Here is a 12,385-nt window from a genome sequence, read left to right on the forward strand (position 1 = left end):
GCAGAAATAAAATTACTTTTCTATCCAGTTTTTTTTAAGCTCTTAAAAATCACTAGACTAAGATTATTTTACTGCCTTATTGTATTTAAAAAATATATATCCTTTAATGAGGTAGGACACTAAGACAAAGAAAAGGAAGAGAGAGAAAGTGAACCACAGTCAGGTTCAATTCCGGACAGTGGTAGAGCGATACTTATAAATGTTGCATAATTTGTCAGAATCGAAAATAAAACCATAAGCCTCTGAGAGTTTCACTTTGTTTATAAAATGGGGGATTTGGTTAAGTGATCTCTAGGTTTCTTTTTCTCCCAAGCAATCCACGTTCGACCCAGAATCAAAGTTCCCAGGAGATGTGATAAGACTCAGCATGGGAATGGACAAAGCAGTGGGGGCTGCCTTCGGGGTCTCCCCGCTGCCTGGCGGCAAGTTGGAGACGGGTCCCTGCACCTCCGAGACGGGCAAAGCTCCGTGTGCATCACATCCCCAGGCACTGGTCACACTGGTGGAGCCTGACCCCCCCTCTCCCTATGCTGGGGTTTCCAACAGCAGCTGACAGATGCTGGGAAGAGATGGCTTAAAAACCACTTCCTGTGACATCCGGCTGCAGGGGCAGAGCAGGGGCTGTCGGGGTCTGAGAGACTTTGGACCACACCTGGTTTACTCTCCAGACTCAACAGCGCAACTCTTTATTTTCAAGTTAGCATATACTCAGAGCACGTGAACTCACTTGACTGGCTGCCTAAGGAAGCATAAATCCATGCTAGAAATCATGTTTTCCACAAATAAAGAGCACGCTGCAACCACAGTTTTCTCCAGTACTCATAGAAAACTAGAACTGGCTAGACTGAAAACATGAAATATAATCAAGATACATTTGTTACACAAAGAGTTAAAAAAAACCAAACCTCAAACCCAACATCTAAATTCTTTAAAACGCCAAGGCAGGAAAATATAGCTAAAGAACTGGATACTTTAAAAAGCTCACCCATCATCAAATTTCTAGAAAAACAAACGTTACAGACGCCTTCTGTCCTGTTCCACAAAGTCCCAATGGACTTGAAGTAAAAGGAAATCAGATCATTAAAAAAAGTCAAGAGAAAGTCTTAAGTACCATAAAATACTTATAAAGAAGGGAATAATTTGCCTCATATCTTGCAGGGGGAAAAGTACAAGCCAGGGTTGAACACCCAGCTTTGAAAACCAGAACATACAACTCATAGCCCTGCGCGCTCCTCTGAATTGATCTATGCTTACTTCTACCCCATACATTCTCTCTGCCCCGTGTGTTTTGGAGACCTTGTGTCCATAGATCTGTGGATAATTGCAAATTCATACCGATCAGCTATTGTGAATAACAAGCAGAAGTGGCAAGTTCTGAAATATTTGAAAGCTCACTGAAATTTCTGAAACTCACTGCACCAAAAAAGTGTTATGAAAGTATTTATAAGCCTATTAAATGCAGGTGCATGTATTTTAGATAGTCTACCAGTTTCTGGACCAATTTGTAATTATCTATATTGGTCAAGATAATAAAGACTTTAGATCTGGTATGGCTAAGTGCACTAGTTAGGATTTTGCCTCAAGTTTTGCATGCTGGAATATGGATTGTATAAATCAAAAGCAGGTTTTTCACCTGAAAACACACTGAAATGCATTGGTGACTAAAGATACTCCTCAATAGGGTGGGTTGATTTTATTTATCCTTTAACTCAGTATTTTACAAGGTTCTCCAGCCAAGCAGCCCCTTCCCCTTTAGCAGGGGAGGAAAAAATGAGCCTGAACTCAAATCTAACTGGCTCTGGGCAAGCAGCTCAAATAAAGAAGAATGGTATTTCTATAAAAGCTCTTGTTTATGTTTAAGAAGATTTTACTTCATAATACATCTAAGTAAAACTGACACTGCATGAAAATGCATCATTTTATTTCATTTCAATAAACAAAGCAGGGATGGGGGACAAGATGGCGGAGTAGGATGCACAGCTCATCCCCTCCCATGAACACATCAAAAACCACACCTACCGGTGGAACAATTCGCATAGAACACCTACTGAACTTTGGCAGAATAGCTCTTACTTTGGAAATACAAGAAGATTCCTCACAAAAACGTGTAGGTGGGAAAAAAAAAAAAAAAGAAAAAGGACATTGGTGTGGGACCTGACCCATGGGGAGGGAGTGGCAAAGGAAGAAACGTGCCCTCACTCTGGGACGCCCCCTTTGCAGTGGGGAGGTCAGTGGGGACAGAAAGGGAGCTCCCAAGGCTCAGAGGAGAATGCAGCAGCCACTCAGCAGACAGAACTGAGAGAAACCAGCACAGAGTGTCCCTGTGACCACCAGACCAAGATGCGAGCTGGCAGGACTGGGTGAGGATTGGCTGCTGGAGCTCAGACTTCTGCAGATGAAACTGGGGAGAGGACTGGGGCTGGCTGCAGCTCAAAAACGGGTCTGGAAAGCCTCTATTCCAACAACAGAGGAGCAGACCTGGCCCCTGTCAGGGCTGTGACAATCACAGAACAAAAAGGAAGTTGTGCCCAACAACAAGGGCAGGCTCTGATCACCAAAACACCAACCACACCCCCAATCAAAGGGATAACAGCCAATACACATGGAAGAAAGATGTGACAACCATCCCGACTAAAAACAGCTCTCATGGCAAAATTATTAGATGTACACGGTCTACACAGGAACGCTCCCACTTAAAAAAAAAAAAAAAGCCCTTCAAGACCACAGTATGTAACTGATGCTCCTAAATCCATACAGTCAGAGAAACATAAGTAAAATGAAGAGGCAGAAGAACCACTTCCAATGAAAGGAACAAGAGAAGCTCCCTGAAAGAACAAACAATGAAATAAGACCTTGACAGTCTACTAGATCATGACTTCAAAAAGGGGGCAATAAAAGCACTGAAGGAAATAAGAGACTATCCATAGAAATGCAGAGTACTATAAAAAAGGAAATAGAAACTATAAAGAGAAGCCAATTAAAATCAGAAAACTCAATTGCTGAGATAAAAGCCAGGCTAAAGGCAGTCAAAAATGGACTAAATAATGCAGAAGAACAAATAAGTGATTTATAAGGCAGGATAACAGAAATCACCCAATCGGAACAGCAGACAGAAAAGCAAATTAGAAGCAATGAAAGAAATATAAGGGACCTGGGGGATAATATAAGCACACCAATATGTGCATATCAGGGGACCCGAAAGGAGAAGAGAAAAGGGGGCTGAAAAGGTATTTGAAGAAATGACAGAAAACTTTCCAAACCTAAAGAAACATAACCAAGTAAAGGAAGCACAGAGGGTCCCAAACAAGAACAATGCAAGCAGACCTACATCAAGACATAATGAGATGGGTAAAGTTAAAGAAAAGATTCTAAACACAGCAAGAGAAATAAAGAGTCAGTTACAAGAGAACTCCCATAAGGCTTTCAGCTGATTTCTCAACACTTAAAATGCTGGCCAGAAGGGAGTGGCAAGATATAGTCCAAGTCCTGAATGAGAAAAAGCTGCAACCTACGATATTCTGCCTAGCAAGACTATTCTTTAGAATAGAAGGAGAGATAAAGAATTTCACAGACAAGCAAAAACAAGTAATTCAACAATACTAAACCTATCCTAAAAGAGATACTGAAAGGTCTACTCTACATAGAAAAGCAGCAGGGAGCTATAGAAAGAGTAAACCATAATTGGAAATACGGTAACTATAGCCAGCTACAAGAGAATAAACATGAAGATGTAAAAGAGGACATCAACATCATAGAAGGTGGAAGAGGAGAGAAAGAAAATGTAGGTTTTCTTTTCATTCTTCTTAGGATGAGCCTATGTGACTACTAGTCTAAAGCAAATAGATATAGTAATGGGTTAACACACTTGGAAAACAGGGTAACCATAAATCAAAAGGTAACAATAGTCACAAAAACTAAAAAGAAACCAAGCTAACACACACACACACACACACACACACACACACACACAAATCAAACCACAAAAGGATAAACAGAAAGAAAAAAACAAAGAAGAAATGCCAAATCAACTGGAAAACAAAGAATAAAATGGCAATAAACACGCATCTATCAATAATCACTGTAAATGTCAGTGGATTAAATGCTCCAATCAAAAGACAAGAGTGGCAGATTGGAAAGTAAAACAAGAGGCTATACTACGATGCCTACAAGAGACCCACTTTAAGGTGAAGGACACATATAGATTGAAAGTGAGGATGGAAAAAGATATTTCATGCAAATGGAAATGACAAGAGAGCGGGAATAGCAATACTCCTATCAGACAAAACAGGCATTAAAACAAAGACCACAGAGAAAGATAAAGAACGACATAATAATACTGATAAAAGGAGCCACACAAGAAGATATTACACTCAGTAACATACATGTATCCAATATAGGAGTACTTTATATATAAAACAAATGCTAACAAATATAAAGGGAGAAATTGATTGGAACACATTAGGAGACTTTCACACCCCACTAACATCACTGGACAGATCTTCCAGACAGAAAATCAATAAGGCAATGGAGATACTAAATGAGAACAGGAGAAACAATAGAACAGTTGGACTTAGCTGATACTTTAAGGACATTACATCACACCAAAACAGAATATATATTCTTCTCAAGTGTACACGGAACATTCTCTGGGACAGGTCACATACTCGGACACAAAAGAAGCCTCAACAAATTTCAGAGGACAGAATTTATTTCAAGCATCTTTTCTGACCACAAAGGCATGGAACTAGAAATCAACTACAGAATAACAAATGATAAAAAAAGAAAAAAAAAAACACAAAAAAAACCCCTGCACGGATACTAAACAACATGCTACTAAAAAAACCAATGGGTCAACAATGAAATTAAAGAAGAAATTAAAAAAATACCTTGAGACAAATGACAATGAAAACACAACCACACATGGGGGAGGGTACAGCTCAAGTGGTAGAGCACTTGCTTAGCATGCATGAGGTCCTGGGTTCTATCCCCAGTACTTCCTATAAAAATAAATAAACCTAGTTACCTCCCTCCACCAAAATAAAATAATTAAAAAATACAATAATAAATAAAACACAAAGCTATTTTTTAAAAATTAAAAAAGAAACATTTAAAAGAAAACACAACCACACAAAATCTACAGGATATAACAAAAGCAGTCCTAATAGGGAATTTCACAGTGATACAGGCCTTCCTTAAAAAACAAGAAAAATCTCAAATAAACAACCCAACCTACAACCTAAAAAAAGAACAAACAAAACCTAAAGTCAGCAGAAGGAAAGGAATAACTATCAGAGAGGGAATAAATAAAACAGATTAAAAAAAAAACAACAGCAAAAAAATCAATCAAACCAAGAGCTGGTTTTCTGAAAGAGTAAAGAAAATTGACAAACCTCTGGCCAGGCTCACCAAGAAGAAAAGGGTGAGGACACAAATAAACTAAATAAGAAATGAAAATGGAGAAATTAGAACCAATTACACCACAGAAATTCAAAACAATAAAAGAATACTATGAACATCTATATGGCAAAAAATAGGACAACCTAGAAGAATTTGACAAGTTTCTAGAAACATACTGTTCACCAAAACTGAATTTTAAAAGATAGATAATTTGAACAGATCGATCACAGAATTGCAATAGAATCAGCAATAAATCTGCCTGCAAACAAAAGTCCAGGACCAGACGGCTTCATCAGAGAATTCTAACATACCAAAAACACACACTGATCCTTCTTACTCTTCCAAGATTGAAGAGAAAGGAATACTCTCAAACTCAGTTCTATGAGGCCACCATCATCCTGATATCAAAACTAGACAAAGACACTTAGCAAAAAAGGAAAATTACAGGCCAATATCATTCATAAACATAGATGCAAGAATTCTCAACAAAATATTACTAAACAGAATCCAACAGCAAATAAAAAAGATGATACACCATGATCAAGTTAGATTCATCCAAGAAACACAAGGATGGTTCAACATACGCAAATCAATCAATGTGACACACCACAGCAACAGAAGAAAGGACAAAAATCACATGATCATCTCAACAGATGCAGAAAAAGCATTTGATAAAATTCAACACCCATTTATGATTAAAAAAAAACTCTTACCAAGATAGATATAGAGGGAACATATCTCAAGAAAATAAAAGGTATTTATGACAAACCCACAGCCAACATAATACTCAACTGTGAAAAGTTGAAAGCCTTCCTGCTAAAATCTGGAACAAGACAAGATTCCCACTCTCATCACTTCTATTCAACACAGTCTTGGAAGTCCTAGCCAATTAGACAAGGAAAGGAAATAAAAGGGATCCAAACTGGAAGAGAAGCGATAAAACTGTCATTGTATGTCGATGACATGATACTATCTATAGAAAACCCAAAAGGCTCCACACACGAACTACTAGAGCTGATAGAATTCAGCAAGGTAGCAGGATACAAGACTAACATACAGAAATCAGTTGAATTTCTTTATAATAACAGTGAAAACATCAGAAAAAGACAGTATAGAAACAATCCCTTTTAAAATTCCATCAAAAAAAAAAAACTTATGAATAAATCTGACCAAGGAAGTGAAAGACTTACATGCAGAGAACTACACTGACACAGGAAATTAAGGATGACTTAAAGAAATGGAAAGATATCCCATGTTCTTGGATTGGAAGAATTAATATTATTAAAATGGCCATACTACCTAAAGCAATCTATACATTTAATATGATTCCTATCAAATTACCCAGGACATTTTTCACAGAACTAGAACAATCCTAAAATTTATATGGAATCACAAAAGACCCAGAATTGACAAAGCAATATTAAAGAAAAAGAATGAAGCTGGAGGAAAAACCCTCCCAGAATTCAGACAATACTACAGAGCTACAGTAATCAAAAGCTTGGTATTGGTACAAAAACAGACATATGCACCAATGGAACAGAAGACAGAGCGCAGAAATAAACACACAAGCTTTGGGTCAATTAATATTTGACAAAGGGGGCAAGTACATACAATGGAGTAAAGACAGTTTCTTCAGCAAATGGTGCTGGGAAAACTGGACAGCTGCATGTAAATCAATGAAATTAGAACACTCCTCCACACCATACACAAAAATAAACTCAAAATGGCTTAAAGACTTAAACGTTAAGACAAGTCACTATAAATCACTTGGAAGAAAACATAGGCAAAACATTCTGTGACATAAATCTTAGCAATCTCCTAAGGCAGTCTACCCAGACAAAAGACATATAAGCAAAAATAAACAAATGGCGCCTAATTAAACTCATAAACTTTCACACAGCAAAGGAAACCATAACCAGAACAAAGTGACAACCTAAGGAATGGGAGAAAATATTTGTAAATGATGCAACTGACAAAGGCTTAAATTTCAGAATATGTAAACAGCCCATACAACTTAATAACAAAAAAATTAACAACCCTACCCAATAATGGGCAGAAGACCTAAATAAGCAATTCTTCAATGAAGACACACCAATAGCCAATAGGCACATGAAAAAATGCTCAACATTGCTAATTTTCAGAGAAATGCAAATCAAAACTACAATGAGGGGGGTGGGAAGGGATAGACTAGGAGTTCAAAATTTGTAGATACTGACAGGCATATGTAGAATAGATAAACAAGATTATACTGCATAGCACAGGGAAATACATACAAGATCTTGTGGTAGCTCACAGCGAAAAAAAATGTGACAATGAATATATGTATGTTCATGTATAACTGAAAAATTGTGCTCTACACTGGAATTTGACACAACATTGTAAAATGAGTATAACTCAATAAAAAATGTTTAAAAAAAATTAAAAAAAAGTTAACTGGGGAAAAAAAAAACCTACAATGAGGTATCACCTCACACCAGCCAGAATGGCCATCATTCAAAACTTCAGGAACGATAAATGCTGGACAGTGTGTGGAGAAAAGGGAATCCTCCTACACTGCTGGTGGGAACATAATTTGATGCAGCCGTTATGGAAAACAGTATGGAGATTCCTGAGGAGACTAAAACTAGACTTACTATATGATCCAGCAATCCCACTCCTGGGCATATACCCAAAGGGAACCTTAATTCAAAAATATATATGCACCCCAAAGATCATAGCAGCACTATTTACAACAACCAAGACATGGAAACAACCTAAATGACCATCGACAGATGGTTGGATAAACAAGCTATGGTATATTTATACAATGGAATACTACTCGGCCATGAAAAAGAATAAAATAATGTCATTTGCAACAACATGGATGGACCTGGAGAATGTCATTCTAACTGAAGCCAGAAAGAGAAACAAAAATACCACGTGAAATCACTTATATGTGGAACCTAAAAAAAAAAAAAGAAAAAAAAGACAAATGAACTCATTTACAAAACAGAAACAGACTCACAGACACAGAAAACAAACTTATGGTTATCAGGAAGGGCAGGGGGTGAGAAGGGATAAATTGGGAGTTCAAGACTTGCAGATACTCACTAATATATATAAAATAGACAAATAACTAGTGCATACTATATAACACAGGGAACTATATTCCATACATTGTAGTGACTTAGGGTGAAAAAGAATATGAAAACAAATATATGTATGTTCATGTATGACTGAAGCATCATGCTGTATACCAGAAATTGACACAACAGTGTAAACTGACTATACTTCAATAAAAAAAAATACACAAAAAAAGGCAAAAAAAAAATGGGACCTAATTAAACTTACAAGCTTTTGTTCAGCAAAGGAAACCATAAGCAAAACAAAACAACCACCTATGAAATGGGAGAAAGTATCTACAAATGATGAGACTTATAAAGGCTTAATATCCAGAATATATAAACAGTGCATACAACTTACTAATAAAAAAAAAACAACTTAATCCAAAAATGGGCACAAGATCTAAATAAGCAATTCTCCAATGACCAATGGTCAAAAGGCACATGAAAAAATGATCAATATCACTAATTATCAGAGACATGCAATCAAAACTATAATGAAGTATCATCCCACATCAGTCAGAATGGTCATCATTCAAAAGGCCATAAATGATAAATGCTGAAGAGGGTGTGGATAAAAGGGAACCCTCCTACACTGTTGGTGGGAATATAGGTTAGCGTAGCCATTATGGAAAACAGTATGGAGATTCCTCAAAAAACTAAAATTAAGAGTTATCACATGATCCAGCAATCCCACTCTTGGGCATCTACCTGGAGGGAACTGTAATTCAAGAAGAGACAAGCACCCCAGTGTTCACAGCAGCACTATATACAATAGTCAAGACATGGAAGCAACCTAAATGTTCCTCGACAAATGAATGAATAAACGATCTGTGGTATATTTATACAATAGAATATTACTCTGCCATAAAAAAGAATTTGTAGCAACATGGATGGGCCTGGAGATGGTCATTCTAAGTGAACTAAGCCAAAGAAAAATACCATATGATATCACTCTTATATGGAATCCAAAAAAAAAAGGAAAGAAAAGGAAAATACTAAAGAACTTATCCACAAAGCAGAAAGAGATTCACAGACATAGTAAACAAACTTATGGTTACCAAGCGAAAAGGGGTGGAATGGGATAAATTGGTATTTTGAGATTTGCAAATATTAACTATTATATATAAAAAAGATAAACAAGTTTCTTCTGTATAGCACAGGGAACTATATTCAATACCTTGTAGTAACCTATAATGAATGAGTATGAAATGAATATACCTATGTATATATATGACTGAAACATGCTGTTCACCAGAAATTGACATTGTAAGTGACTATACTTCAATAAAAAGTTAAATTTAAAAAACTTACACAAACAACACAGCACAATGAATTTACAAGTCTGTTAAAAAACCACATAAATCCTAAAATTAAAACAAGCAAAAAACAGAAAAACGTTACCAAATCAGGTTCTTTTTGTCCGACATGCAGCAAGCCAAAATGCTGAGAAGCCAACGTTTGGAGCAAACCAAAACGCTAAGCTGCCGAGGTTTGCAGCTACTAGCTAAAATGCTAAAACGCTGAGGTTTGCAACAAGCCAAAACACTAAAATACCTAAGTTTGCAGCAAGGCAAACGCGGAGATGCTGAGGTTGCAGCAGAGTGGGTTATAAAGAGCAGGGCGGTCCCAGGGATGGGGCCAGTGGGGAAGGTGATTGGGAAAAGGTGTGGAAACCACCGTTCTGCGCAGATGTAACTAAGATACACGCCTCTTCACCTTCAAAAATGGAGGCACTTAGCGTCATTTGAAGGTGGAGCTTTCCGGCCTCTGACGTAAAAGGGTCGTGGCGTGGACACTTGCGCATGCCCAGTTGGAGAGTCTGCGGTCCTATTCAGTCTTAACCAGCCCAGTTTGAACTAGATACAGCTGGGTCTCAGCTCTGTTCGACCTGCAGGCAGCTGACGCTAAGCTCCTGAAGAACAACTCCCGCAAACATCTAATTGTTTAGACCAAGTGCTACTTGGAGGGCATGCAAGTCTGAAAAAGACCTTGATTAGTGAAGGCAGGTGAAATAAATTCAACTAATAATTACTCATGGTTTCAAAAAGATTATTCCCAAAAGAAAAATTCAAGACAATCGGAAACAAAAAAACCAACTTCACTAGTAAAGAAAGAAATGCGAAACAGAACAAGATATCATTTTTCGTGTATCAAATTGGCAAAGTACTTTGAATTCTAATTCTGAGTGCTGGAAAGAGTGTAGAGGAGAGATACTGGTTGGATGTAAACTGGTAAAAACCTTTTGTAATTTAATAAAATATGTGAAAAGAAATAAAATGCTCTTAATTTTTGGAAAATATAAAGCAGGAACATATTCTGGAAACTGCAGAATCTTAATACTGCTTGGAAATTTACAAAACAGAGCATAAATATTTTATTTAAAATCAGGGATAGGAGAAACTTTCTATGTAACTTCACCTTAAACAATTCTAAATAGAAGAGCAGCTGTCTATTTTTTCCCAAATTCACTGAATTTACAGAAAAGATTAGCAGGTGAAGTTGAAACCAAAGCAAAATTCTATGACAATTTGTATTCTCAAAATAACAAATTACGTTCTTATAATGCCAATTTCAATTACTGATTATCAACAACAAACAATGAATTATCATGTTAGCTACGAAATTATTGTTAAATTGTTAGGTGTGACAATAGCATTGTGGTCAACTTAAAAAGTCATAATAACTTGTTAGAGATACATCCAGGACATAGTGAAGATATATGGGTGAAACGAAATGATGAGTGAGATTTGATTTTAAAACTTCTGAACCACCCCCAGCAAATAAAGTGTATGTGGGTGGGGGAGAGGGTGAGTGAGGATTAGGTATAAATGAAACAAGAAGAGAAAATGTTGATAGTTACTGAAACTAGGTTAAAAAAAAAAAAAGAATTCTCCTTCCCCAATTTTGTGTGTATTTAAAATTCTTCACAATAAAAACAAACTACTAAGTCATCATGTTGAACATTGTAATTCACTAAAATTTACTAAGAAAAGAATAGGATTGACTAATGTCAAATATTTAAATAAAAATACTGACCATAAAATATAGCTTTCACTGTGGGTTTCCTAAAATAAAGATTCTGTTTTTAACCAAAGTCTTTGTTGGATCTTGGTTTTCAGCCCTGTGTATGTTTTTGAAAGTTAACCACTGCAATTAAATAATATTCAAAAAGTTAATAATTTATAAACAAATTAGAATCCATGTCATAAAATGACTATGATTGCAACTGGCTCTGCTCAAGTCTGTACAAAGACTAATGGCATTTGTAATTAGAATGCAAAATCACACTTTGTGTGATTAACAAAGACACTGCAGATGCAGGGAGATGTAACAAGTTCCTTATTTGCAAGCCTGGATGCCCTGCCTTTCAGTGTTCATTCCTTCTAATCACTGGTTCCACGAGACCAAGACTGTAGCCTCACATGCGAGGACTTAATTGCTTTCCTTGTGTCATTGACTAGATGTGCACTTGTTTGTAATCTCCAAATGTTCAAGCATAAAGTTGTTTTCCTTTAATAGTCAGAGAATGTTACACATTTATATAATCAAACAGAATGTTATACATTTATATAATTTAGCATCTATAATTTAGTATATATAATTTAGAATGTTGCATATTTATATAACTTAGTATATATACACATTTATATAATTTATACATTTATATAATTTAGTATGTGTAATCTGTTCATATTATTTTTAAAAAAGAGGATATTTCTTGGAGCTAATAATAGTCTAAAACAGAGTGTCAGGGTAACGCTTTCCTATAGAGACGTCCCAAGTTTCAACGACTATTAATGGACTTGCTAGAGCAGAAGCTGCTTATAGGAACGAGGAGGACTGTGGTGGCATCTGATTTAGCAACAATCACTTTGCTAAATCAT

At 36.4% G+C, this 12,385-nt stretch overlaps 1 long non-coding RNA gene across 3 annotated transcripts in view; it reads right to left on the minus strand.

The window, feature by feature from the left end:
* The window catches only part of LOC116284014 (uncharacterized), a 26,472-nt gene extending 16,281 nt beyond the window's left edge, over nt 1–10,191 (minus strand). For all 3 annotated transcript variants that reach the window (XR_012060544.1, XR_012060543.1, XR_012060542.1), the window contains exon 1: nt 9,903–10,191. This is a non-coding gene — a long non-coding RNA (uncharacterized lncRNA). The remainder of the gene's footprint in view (nt 1–9,902) is intronic.
* Between the last annotated feature and the right edge of the window lie 2,194 nt (nt 10,192–12,385).

This window comes from Vicugna pacos, chromosome 17 (genome assembly GCF_048564905.1).
Source record: "Vicugna pacos chromosome 17, VicPac4, whole genome shotgun sequence".
Lineage (NCBI taxonomy): Eukaryota > Metazoa > Chordata > Mammalia > Artiodactyla > Camelidae > Vicugna > Vicugna pacos.